This window comes from Eleutherodactylus coqui, chromosome 3 (genome assembly GCF_035609145.1).
Source record: "Eleutherodactylus coqui strain aEleCoq1 chromosome 3, aEleCoq1.hap1, whole genome shotgun sequence".
Taxonomy (NCBI): Eukaryota; Metazoa; Chordata; class Amphibia; order Anura; family Eleutherodactylidae; genus Eleutherodactylus; species Eleutherodactylus coqui.
In genome coordinates this window covers 100,343,685-100,357,316 of record NC_089839.1, presented here as the reverse complement: position 1 = coordinate 100,357,316, position 13,632 = coordinate 100,343,685, and the positions used below count along the sequence as shown (strand labels likewise).

Here is a 13,632-nt window from a genome sequence, read left to right as displayed (position 1 = left end):
TGGTTATGAAAATCATCGTTGGCTCGTTCGCTAATCGTTCGTTTTAACTACCGATCATTCAGTTGTTCTCATTCATTGGTACAATAAATATGAGACACTTACCATTTTATCTGCTTGCACTCTTAGGGCTCCTACCCACTAGCGTTTAGTTAACGCTGCGATATCACTGCTATTTTTTTTTATGCAAATGTCTATGGGACTTTCCAATGTTAAAATCGCATCACACAAAAATCGCAAAGCACAAACTTGCTATTTTTGTGCAATGCAATTTGAACATTAGGAACTCCCATAGACAATTGCATCAAAAAAACGCAGCGATATCGCAGCATTAAAAAACGCTAGTGGGTAGGAGCCCTTAGCAATATCCTGATCAAACATTGGGGTATTTTATGGGGTGGTTCTATTCTAAGGAAATCGATTCCAAAGAGACCTGGAATCGCTTTTTGAAAATCTAGTTCTATTAAAAATGTAATTGCCCTTAGTGATTGAGAAAGGTAGCCTCTGCCCCAAAAATTGTGGTTAATATTATTCCATCTCAGTCTTGGAGATCAGTTAAATGCAATAGACCTACATTTCTATGTTGCAAGGTTATTGCTCATAACACTTTTAGGTCCCAAATCAGTTAGGAAACTTTACAGTTGAAACGATGTTTTCCGTACAACTTGGATTTTGTTGCTTATCTGGTTATTGTCTGTGGTCTTGCATAAGAGGGCCATACATGTCAAATTTTACAGGCCCGAGTGAATGGCCACTGGTACAAAGCCAAAAATTACTTTTTTCGTCTGAGTCTTTGTAGGCGCTTATGTAAGCACCACCATGGTAACTTCGAGGCCATTAGAGTCACTCCTATCAAAGAAGTTATCAACAGACAGCTAACGTTCAATAGATACGAGGCCTACTGGATATATAGGCTTCAGCCCCTGTATCCAGATGGCCTTAATGATGTAGTGGAGAATGTATGACTTTCGTATCTGCTAGTTGTTTTTTTTAGATATAAGGTATATGCAAATAAACCTAATTATCTATCAGATATTAACAATGTTTAAATAAGTTAGAAGTCTGATGGTTTATTCAGTTTGTCTGTTTGAACACCCAACTTAGTTTGCACCCTGATGCTGGTTCGTTTTGATATGTTTCCCTTGGTATATATATATTTTTTTCTTTACGCTATGTGGTGTTCTAGACACACCATCTTATTATTGAATAGAGATCATTTAATTAGATGTGCTGAGTTGTTATACAACCCAGCTGATTTAATGTGACAATCATCTCTGCCATGTTATAGAGATCGGAAGGCTGGATGTGTTGGGTTACTGGGCGTCCCGGCCACTCAACAACAAATTCTTCCAATCATGTGCTATAGATCAGCTGATGGACGTGCTGGCGCAAATAAACAACCCAGTCGTTATCATTCTACAATGCATTTTTCCTGCTACATGATAAGGAGTGAACGATACATGCACTGGGTTGTTAGACAACCCAACCTCTCTGGTTCCGTCATGGCATTACAGTCAGATGGTGACACATCTCCACATCTTTCCCACGTGTATTGTCCTTAACTCCTACTGGTGTTCAGCATGCCCTAAAGCTGCGGAGACCATCTACTGTGATTTGTTACGTATTTATAATGATATTTATAATGCTTTTAAGTGTAATGTTCTAATTTTGAAAAGTAATGCCTCCATATTCAGAAATTTTTTTTCAGTGATCTAGACTGTTTGCTTTTTTCCTATTTATTGAAGGTTCTTTGGTTGTTTTCATATAAATGCTTTTAAGTTGTTGTAGTCACTTATTGCACAACTCTTATCATGTGAGCGCAACAACTTTTTATGTTATCTTTACCCACAATTGATATCATAGACGGCAGATAACGCTTTTTTTGTCTTTCTCCTAACCTGTTTTGTTTTCTTGAGATTCTTTTGACTACTAAACATATAGCTTTCTGAGTAACAGCAGCTTTCAGCAGTGATATAAACATTAAAGAAGTCACAGCGCTCGCTTGAGTGCCATAGCCCCTTCAAACAGCTGATCGTCGAGGGTCCCGAGAGTTGGCCCACAACTAGATATTGAGGATATGCCATCAATTAAAAAAACCCAGATAACCCTGGTAATATGTTATATGCAAAGCAACTCATCAGAAATAGAGCCTTTAAGCAACTGACTGGCGATAAATTCATCTCCAGATGGAGTTGGAACTTTGAGGCCTCTTACTGAGCCTGGACACATTGGAAGATTTTCTATTTCGACCATGTATTGTTCCACACTAATAATTTTTTCCATATATGTTTCATTTAACAACAAGCAGGAAAATACTAATGTAAATGCCATATAATCCAACTTTTATCTGTCCAAAATTTCATCCTTCATTCCGGTGCAACATATTTTATATCTTAAAGCCCGTGTGCACAATCTTATTTTTACTTCTCCTTATAATGTCACCTACCTTTTAGCCCTATGAGCTAAACTTATTGGCTGCAAATGGGTGACCCGCTAAGGCCGAGATGTAATTGTCACACTTACGCACCCTGTCATTCCCTTGGTGTCAGTGCTGGACGCAACCTCTCAATTCATTGTGCGCGTTGCTGAATAGTCCACCCATTCTAATTTTAGAATGGGTGGATTCAGAGGTGTGAGTTGAAGCTTCTGGGCCCCAATGCAAAATCTGTAACAAGGCCCCCAACTATAATGCTTTATTCATAGTTACACCCCTGGACAGACTACTTGGCAACTCCACTCAATGCACTGGGGGAGCAACTGGGGAGCAACTGGGACGGTAAGGGCTCATGTCCACGGGCAAAATATGATTTAAGATCCGCAGCGGATCTCCCGCATGCGGATCCGCACCCCATAGGGATGCATTGACCACCCGCGGGTAGATAAATACCCGCGGATCGTCAATAAAAGGGATTTTAAAAAAAATGGAGCATGGAAAAATCCGGACCATGCTCCATTTTCGTGCGGGTCTCCCGCGGGGACGGCTCCCGCGGGCTTCTATTGAAGCCTATGGAAGCCGTCCGGATCCGCGGGAGACCTAAAATAGGAATTTAAAGTATTTACCATCCGGCGCGGGCGGGGAAGGTCAGCTGTTCCTCACGGCCGCATCTTCCTTGCTTCGGCTCGGCGGATGTGCCCGGCGCATGCGCGCGGCACGTCGGCGACGTGCCGGCGACGTGCCGCCGGCGTCAGGAATTCATCCGCCGGCCGAAAATGAAGATCCGGCCGTGAGGAACAGCTGATCTTCTCCGCCCGCGCCGGATGGTAAATACTTTTAAATTCTTATTTTCGGCGCTCATGTCCGCGGGGCAGGAGGGACCCGCTGCAGATTCTACATGTAGAATCTGCAGCGGATCTGATTTTCCCCGTGGACATGAGGCCTTAGTATAACACTTCCATCTGCAGATCACCTACTTTAAGCCCATAAGCTTAGCTCGTTTGTGAAGCTATGTGTCTCCATAGCTACAGACTACAAAAAATACTGTGTGTAGGCTGGTTCTGTAGTGATGTTACTCTACGCTCTCTGCCGTGCTTGATTTGAAGGAATGCTAGGTGGCGCTACAGAGGTATTGGTTCATCTTCTTTATTTGTATATATTACCCAGAGGAGCATGCATTGAATTTTAACAGGCAATTAAATAAACAGTATTAAAGTGTTTCTACATGTAAAAAACATGGAATAGGCACAGAGGTTGGTAAATGCCTACTATCAGATTATTAGATATTTTCAATTGAAGCAAGGTATGAAAATTCCAAAAGTAGTGTGAGAAGGGAATGGACGGGGGTCTGATATATCTAGTGTTTCTCAACTCCAGTCCTCAGGGACCCCCAACAGGTCATGTTTTCAGGATATCCTATAGTAAGAACCCATGTGGCAGTGTCTGAGGCACCCATAATAATTACATCACCTGTGCAATACTGAGGAAATCCTGAATACAGGACCTGTTCGGAGTCCATGGGAACTGGAGTTGAGAAACACTGATCTAGATGGCTGTATGTAACATGAAGAGTATGTATAAAGTGTAGAACATCATATAGAGTCGACGTATTCTTTGCATTTAGAAAAAAATGTGAGGGAGACCCAGAAAAGCATTTAAGCTTTCCAGACCTCATTAAAAAAAAGCATTATAAAAATGGTTACCCCAGGCCGACATCTCCTCCGTGGTTGATATGTCCTACTTCATGTAGCCATTGAGAAAGTTTAGGGAAAGAGGTTTGATTCCATTGGAGTAGAACCAAGGATTTTGTTGTAGCAGAAAGCGTGTAGAATATTTTAATTGTGGTTTTTGGCATGTTCGGGAAGCATTTAAGAGGTGCTTATTGGGATTGAAGATTACGTGAATGAGCATGTTCTCTGGATGTATCTGGAGACCTATTTCCAGACTGGATTACTACATGGACATTTCCACCACATATAAAAGTACCAGATGCAGAAGAGGGGAAAAACTCGAAAGTTCAGAAAAAGACTTCAGAAGGGTATGAAATAGTTGAAGTATAGGAAGCAATAAGGTCTCTAATTTGGGCGAGATAAAAAAATGTGTCGAGTGTGGTTTTGTTTTAGAGAAGGTGCAGCGAGTCCGATATAAATTATGTACTTGACATAAACTGGGTAGAAAGTAATTATTAGTTTAAGCTCCAGAAAGCTTACCTGGATGTGCAACACCCCAGAGGGGTGACTCTGGGCACCTGGCTAATGTGAAGAGCTGGGAGGGTGAAGTGCTGACGTGTCACGGTGGCACTTACCATGCTCTGGTCCCAGAGGGATGGCATGCAGCCAAGGCCAGTGTTATCGCTCAAAAGTCACACAAAAGACATCTGTTGAGCGATAATCGTTGTGTGTGTTTACACGGCAAGATGATTGCCCAAAATTGACAGTTTTGAGTGTTCACTTTGCATAAGTGTGTAAATGAATGCTCACGTTGTATGCAGAAGACAAGCAGGATCACTATCTTATGCATACAGCTGTTGTCTTCTCAAAGCGCTCAGATGGTATCCAGCTGAACACTCCGAGCGGGGTATGCAGAACACAGCTGAAGCACTGTCTTCTACATACTCCTGCTTTGTTCACAGAGCACACAGCTGGTGTACAGCTGAGCGCTCCGAGCGGGTTATGCAGAACACAGCTGAAGCGCTGTCGTCTTCTTACTCCAGCTGTATTCCCCGAGTGGGATACCAGCTAAAACAATAGTATCCGTGGTATCCCGCTGAGAACTCAGCGTGGATGGCACTAATAACACTCATTGTTCTCTTTCAGCTTGCTGAAAGACAACGATGAACGATTCGTTAATGAAAACTGCAAGATGTCCGTGCAGTTAGACTCAACAATTCTTGCTCAAAAGACAGTTTTGAGCAATTTTTGAGTGCCAATTGTTGGGTCTAAATGGGCCTTTACAGAGTTATACTACACAGAAGGTTTGTAATCTGTTGACACACAGATGTGCAGATGAGATATAAGTATAAAACAAAAAAGAATTGGGTTAATTTAAAAATAGTTTCAAAAGTGCCAAGAACATAATTCATCAGTGGTATAAAAAGTATCACACTTTGTACTAATATAAGGTAGATATCAGATGTGCATAAAATTTTATTGTTTTAGCTGAATGTGATGAATGGCGTTTTAGTGAATTTGTGGGTTGCTGTGAAATACTTTGCTTTCTTTTGTAACACTGTTTTGAAGGGCTTTTCAGTCATACTTTCCCACACTAGCCTAATAGTTTTCAGCACAATTGCTTAAACCTACGTATGCAAAGGTAAAGTTTTAGAAATGCTAAATAGTCTGACACATATGGAGAAAGGAAAAAAGAACAATATGAACTCGACAATCAAGTAGGGAAATTCCACCTTGGGGTGAACTGCTCTTTAGGAGCCCTTGAAAAGGTGAATAGTGTAGGAAGGGCTTATTTATATAGAATCAGGATGGAGCTACATTCATTGTTTATGGGAAAGTCTTCTTAGTAAGGAGGCCAAGTGTTGTACAATAAAGCTTAATGTTGGAATTGCAAATGTGCTGTTTAAAAAGTCAAAACCTGCTATATTGTGAAATGCGTCAGCAATCAGAATTATCCATGCTTTTTATTACTGTACATCACAGGCAGGTCCACATAATGTTATTTTAAAGGCCAAACAGAAAAGGTGTAAAACGTTTTGATCTGAAAGAATTACATTTATGAACTAAATAAGGAAAGAGTTTAATATTATGAAAATAGGAAATAAAATTTAAAAAAAAAGTTATTTAAACCAAATCTTTCTTTAAATGCTTCAGAATTCTAACAATATGCATTAAAACTTAAACAGAATATTCACCTCACATATAACTGTACAGGAGTTGGATCTCTGCTTTTCTAATACAAAGCTCTATATTTCCTGAATCCCTTTGCACAGCCATAAAGTTAAATGTGTTGTCCCTTTGGAACAAACACAGGATAGAGGCTAAGTATTTGGTGGGGATCCGAACACTGGGACCCCCACTGATCATGAGAACAGGGTTCCCAAAAATTATTGAATTAATGGAATGTTGGTCACAAATGCCCACTGCTGGAGATGGCTTGTCCTCAGCTATCTCCAACAGTCCAAATAAAATGAATGGGATGGTAGTGCACACATGTGACCACTGCTCCATTCATTCGGGTCCTGTGAATAAGGGGGTAAGGGTTTGTCCTACGAAAGAAACCTAAGTGATAACATTCTGGCTACAGCCAGCCACCATTTGGGGGAGCTCTGCATGCAATGGATTATAGGATTCAATATATAAATCAGTATACAGAAAGCTGCTCCTAGTAGTGGCTGTAAGGATTTTAAAATTTCATTATATGAGTGCATGAAGATGAGCAGGGGATTTGGAGCACTGCATCAAAAGAAATGAACATAACTAGAAAATCTGAAGGAAGCAGCCAAATACAGGGAAGCATGGTGTATGCTGATCCACAAAGTGACCAAAAGTCGGCGACAACTGAACGGAAGAAAGAAAATCATTAGAGATGAGCGAACGTGCTCGGCCAAGCCCCTTTTCCGCCCGAATACCGCGATTTTCGAGTACTTCCGTACTCGGGCGAAAAAATTCGGGGGTCGCCGTGGCGGCGCGGGGGGGTTGCAGCGGGGAGTGGGGGGGAGAGAGAGAGAGGGCTCCCCCCTGTTCCCCGCTGCTACCCCCCACGCCGCCACGCCTCTCCCCGCCCCCGGCGCACCCGAGTACTTTTCACCCGAGTAGTGAAGTACCTGAAAATCGCGGTGCTCGATTGCGAAATCGCCCTTACCGAGTACGTTCACTCATCTCTAAAAATCATCAGAAGAAAAGAATTCTAACCTCTACATAGATATATTATCAAATTATTCAGCACACAATATTTAGTTCATTTATATAACAAGAGTTGGACGTTAAATCTATCCATAGTTGGCTTTTATGAATGGGTCTTCTATGGTGTCTGCAGTAAAAACCTGAAGGGGAAAAATGTTTCATACGTACAAATGCCCCATAACATTTCCATTAATATGAGGCACAAATGGATACCTTTCTACATATTTGAAACTAATACACAAAACATGTAGGGCTGTACATATCTAGTGATCTCTCATTTGAGGTAGAGCAGTTCTCACAAAGGCCGCACTGCCATCAGTTCTCATTTGTCTTTGAATTAGAGAAACGATTTGGAGGATAGGGGTAAAATTTTATTTGCTTACTACGGTTTTAGTGCAGATCCCAACCACTGAGCACTGTCCGCAAGATAAATGTCCACAATCAAAATCTCATGTTTAAGTTAGGCTGGTTTCACACAAGTTAGAATCTCGCATGAGTTTTCGGTGTTGCAAGATGCACAAAATTCGCGTGAATATGAACTTCATTCTTTTGAAGGGAGTCATATACATGAGCAATGTTTTACCTCACAGTAATGCTACAAGGAAAAAAACGAGGCATGTGCTTTTTTTTTCAAGTTCCTCGTAATGCATCGCCCATTGATTTCAATGGGACCTTAAATGCATCTCATGGTTTTCACAAGACATGCAACATGCATGCGAGTGTGATGCAAGGTTTCCCATTGAAATCAATGGAAAAACCCTTCTGATCGTTTATTGCACATGAAAGTCCTGCGATAGGATTGGAATTTCACAGAAAGACATTTTTGCCTGACAATCGAGACTGCGGGTAAAACACATGTTGATGAGCATGATATTGGGATGAGTTTCTTGGCCCGATACTGCACTTGCCTGTGTGAAACTAGCCGTAGAGTGGGTTCCCATCTGCGTCAGAGGTCTGGCTTTTCTGCTCTGTTCAGGGAGCAGGAAAGGGGAATTCCATGGCCAAAGGGCTCAGTCTTAGTATTGAACCGAACAGCCCCAAATGGGCCCCATTTACTATAACTGGGTCTGTTGGTACGAGTCAGCTGCCCAGCTCCTAGCCAGAAGAAAAAGCGTTGCATGCAGCTTTTTTACTTCCAGTATTTAGTGCCAGATCTGCAGAGGAACCTCCAACCAGAGGTTCTAATGTAGATGTGGTCAGCCTTATATTCTTGATTTTCAAAAATTGAATTTAGATGATTGAAGAAACCATTTTATTGTAAGTACCCACAGAGTACATACTTTAAATCTGGTCTTTTCAGGGCACTGAAGGAAATGCTTCAGAAACATTCTTCTCTGTGTAATGAGGAACATTTTAAAAGCACTCCAGAAGGGTGTGGTATGTGCTACATGAAGAACAGCACGTTCTGCTAAAATGGCTTTATTAAACCATATTTAAGTGAAGATTATTTTAATTAAACAAAATGTAATATTCTTTAATTATAGACCTACATAAAAGTGAAATATAGTTTTCACCATTTATTCTGTCTTAACTACAGACATGGGTTACTGTAGTATATCTTGTCAGTTCAATTAAAATAAACTATCATCTAGAAACCATTTCTAGGTAGCATTTATTCTTCTTCATGGCCTTTTTAATATGAAGTAATGGTGCTTGTCAGAGTCATGACATGAACCTCCTGAGCAAAGTACCCAACTAAAATGTGTAATTTACAATATTGTTGTTTAGGGCCCCCTCAGATACCGATTGAGATTGCTACCATGTAGAGAGTAGCAATAGAGGTACACCCCTACAATCAGCCAATGTCCCAATAAGTTATGAAGCAAGTCAAGAAAAAAATGTATTTTTTTTCTAATCTACAGAGAAATCATTGGCCCCAATTTTGAGCATTCATACATCCAGTTCTGGAGAGCAAGCCTGTAAAACAATATCTTACACCAGACAGATTTTTTTTATTTTAGGGCATTACAAGGGAGCTTATATGAGGACTCCTTTCAGCTGCTTGACTCTTTCGCTGATTAGTTAGGGCCCTTTTATACGGGCAACCAGGGGGTATCTAAATTAATTTTCATTCAGTGTAAATGCATGTGCCAACTGAACAACGAACAAGAATTTGTTTGCTTCTCATTCGTCGTTCAGTTTATGCATGCAGAAAACTGAATGACGGAAAAGGCCCGTATAAATAGGCAGCGGCTCGCTTATGAATGACACTCTGTTTACTACGAGTGAAGGTGAATGGGCTGGAATGATCCCCGGCTGCTCCACCTCAATTTACTAGTGATGATCGTTCCTGTGTAAGAGCATAGGATCAATTATAACTATGATGGACTGTTGGCCATCTGTGCCTAGTAGCTTGTCTTGTGTCAAAGGACTCTTACTCTAAGGTGGTCAAACGCATCAAATAAAAGTAAGTTGATGGTTGAACAATCGTGAATGATTATTTTGAAGGAAGTCATACACCTTTTTAGTCCATATCAATCGTTACAGTAGTTCAAAATGGCCTATAAATTTTTAATGACATTGAGTGAAAGACATCTTTCTGCAATAATAAGCAAACCTATCCACGCTCCAGAAAAAGCTACAGTAAAATAAAAGTGCATAAAAAGAGCTGAAGAAACTGGACTCGCCTGGTGTGAAGGATCTGGCAATAGACGGACCCTCACATTGCAGGTCCGGGTGTACTTTCAAAGGACACATTTGGAATCTTCAGAAAATCCTTATTCTATACATGGAGACGGGTGTAGACATGTAAATAAGATACTGGGGAGACTGCACTGCAACGCGTTTCGGGGGTCCCAAAGCCCTCTTTTAACAAGCAGAAACAAGAGCTTTGGCACCCCCAATCTGCATTGCTGTGCAGTCTCCCCAATTTCTCTTTACATGTCTACATGGTCTTCATGTATAGCAGAAAGATTTTCTGAAGATTCAATATGTGCCACGGAGTCCTTTTTTTAAACTTTCACCTGAACCTGGAGGAGCTTTACAGAAATCAGTGGGTCTCCTCATCCGAGTAAGTCTATTTTTGGTTACATTAATTTATTCTTTAGCCCGGTCAGCAGGAGTATTTCACACCCGCTGTTTTGTTTAAACAATCTTTGCGGGATCTTTCTTTGATAGAAAGATAATTTACAGATGAAAGATCTTTTTATTCAAATATATATATATATAGGAAAGTTTCAAACCTGGACGACTACTGTAGTTTCCAGACAAGAACGGTGTCTTATCAGTCAAGTAAAAGGATTTAAGAAGCCAAAAGGAACACAAATAGCCAGTAAAAAGGTGCTGAGAAGGCTCACATACCTGCACTTGCATAGAGCATGCCTAGTTTTTCATCCTTTTTATACATGAATATGATGTTGTTAGAATACTCCATTAGTAGGCTTTTCTTATTAAGAGGTTCCTGTATATCCTATTCATTTAGATTAAAAAATGACTGTACATGTACAATCCTCTATCTGCTGGAAAGAGGTCCTTTATGACAATGTGGGTCTTGCAACTCCTGGATCTCTAAGGGTATATGCACAAGCAAAATCCAACAATGATTTATTTCTAAAATCCACACTAAAGCCACTTATTTCTGCCATGTATTTTGTCTCTGATCCACATGTGGATTTAGCCCTGTGAGTGGGCAAAATCCACTTCCAGAATTTCCAATGCACTTCCACGTAGATCCACCTATATGATTCTCCCCTGTATGATGTCCAAATACCTTAGTAGGGCATGTGGACATGGACTGCCCTTATCAGGCAGGTTTTACACAGTCTTCAACAACCAATATTATGGTTGTAGGGAACACCCAAAATCCATATGTCTTTCTAGGACCATCAGACACTTTTTTTTGTGTCTGTCATAGGGGGGGGGGTGGAAACAGATTGGCAAGTATTGAGTCTTTCAGATAATATAGTATGTTAGGCTGAAAAAAGACATGTGCATCCAGTTTAGCCTATTATCCCACCAAAGTTGATTCGGAGGAAGGCACAAACAACAATGAGGTAGAAACCAATTTTTCCATTAAAGGGAAAAAATTCCTTCTCTCCAATCTGGCAGTTGGAATAATCTCTAAATCAACAACCCTCCTCAAGTAATTAGTGATTTCTTTCCTCTTGTAATCAGAAGGTTACTAGCAACTATCCATTGCCAGCTCCCATAATGGAATAGAGGGTGATGACTACATGATGAAAGGTTTTGCAGTTATTTGCATACCATACTATATATACCATTTAAAATGTCAACCTGTGAAATGACTAGAAGAGAAATAAACAGATTGACTTCCTTAACTCGTATACACCTAAAATGCATCGAATATATAGTCCATTGACCAAGATCTGTGATTTATGACAGATACTCCCATTATGTATTTAATAGAGTGATATCAGAGCACTTTCCTTCCTCTTCATGTGCAGGTGCCGCCTTTGCTACATGGATTTCTTGATTGATAGCAAAGAGTTATCATCATCCTGGTGAGCTAATAGGCTTCTCAGAAGTCAACAGACAGTTCCAAGATGTTCTGACATCATTATATCTGCAGGAGATTCTGTAATCTGATCGTTTTAAGGCAGGTGGTTAAAATATTATTTATGGGTCCTGTGGAGCATGTAGAAACAATGACAAGAAAAACAACTATCTTTACCGTCTGTGCAGCAGCTGAGCCACCTTGTTAACCGGTATGTAGGAAACAAGGAAATCTGGAGGGATTTCTTCCCCCGAGAAACTTGCATCACTGTTACATTGTGTGATACAAATCTGTTGACACCTTATGACTTCTCTGAAACAAACTGACTGATTAAATACATTTGTCCGCTGGCAGACAAATTTATTAGAGATTTAAAGCGAGGAATTTCCCATTCATTCCTAGAAGGTTTGTGCAGTTTGAGCCTGTTAGATTTGATGTCCAACATGCATTTCTATGGTGACAGTAGTCCATTTTTAGTTAATTTTAGCTTATTCTGGACTAATATAGATTTTGTTAAAGCAAAGAATCTGAATGCATAATGCCAGTTTCACATCTGCATTGGAACCGGCCCACATCTGGCTCAACATACTGGAAGAAAAAGCTCTGCATACCATACTTTTTCTGCTGTCCAAAATTCATGCACTTGAGCGGAAACCGAAAGGACCCCATTATAGTCAATGGAATCCATCCAGCGTTGTTCGGTGCCGTTCAGCTGCAGGGATTCTGCTTTCCTGCTCCCTGAATGGAGCAGTAAAGCATAACCCCGATTGCAGGTGTGAAACCACCCTAACTGTGTTGGTGGCATGCATTACAAGCAAGAATGTCCTGAGCTGTATAGGATTAACTCAATAGTAATAAATGACCCCGATATTGACTCCAGTAGTAATCAATGACCCCCAAAGTAGCCCCACATTTCTTTAGTTTTTGGATAGCACAGGATTCTGCATATTAAATCTAATGGACGGCATATCTACTTTAACTCCACTTCAGAGCAGAAGGTTTTGGAGTTAGACAAGGCTTTCCCAATCTCATTACAAGCACATAGATCTGTAGCGCTGCAGGCTGTGCCATTTCTCCCATTAAAAATTTGAAAACCTAATGGAGCAGAAGCAAATGGAAAGCTTTTTCCTTGCTTTTCATTTTTTAAAAACTTAAATGGGGGGAAAAAAATGCAGATTTGTTTATTTCCATTTTAACGCTTTCCAATCCACTGTCTGACGTCTAAAGACATTCTGATTGAAGGCTGTACAGCTTTGATGTCAGAAGACATTTGGCAGGGTATTCTTACTGTAGATAACTGACCGCTCTGTTGTCAGGGGCCTCTCCAGCATCTCCAATACCATGGCACTGGCTCTAGCCAGCAGGTGGCGCCATTGTATAATGTCAGAAAGAGCAAACCTCCTAGGAAACCCTGAATCCAAAATTGGATTGTAAAGGGTTAATTTAGTATCTCTGTGGCAAAAATGGAACAGAGAAACAGAACTATGACTGAAGCCTTAAATGCAGAAATAGACTGAGCCTAAATCAGTTTTTCAGATATACATTTCAAGGGAGAACCTGTTACATTTTTCTATTTAGGCCATTTCAATCATTTTCGATTCGTTCAGATTAAGGTTAGCACAATAATGAATCCTGCTGCATACATTAGAACTTAAAATCTAAATGCCCGATTAGTATATAGCATTCTTCTCTGTGAATCGTATGAGGACGGTTTATTGTAGCAGATTTTTAGTTTCATCTCTGCAATCCTATTGTGATTTTAGTGGAATACAGGACTGATTTCTGCACATTGTTTTAAAGACAGGTGTAATTACTTTAAAGCAACTTCACACATGCCATTCAAATTGCTGTTTTACTGCATTTCCACAGCATTTCTACTGTGTTTTTGATGT

General features: G+C 40.4%; 1 protein-coding gene across 3 annotated transcripts in view; it reads left to right on the top strand.

The window, feature by feature from the left end:
* PLEKHG1 (pleckstrin homology and RhoGEF domain containing G1) overlaps nt 1-13,632 on the top strand; it is a 251,462-nt gene that overhangs the window by 103,822 nt on the left and 134,008 nt on the right. The gene's annotated exons all lie outside the window — the stretch shown is intronic.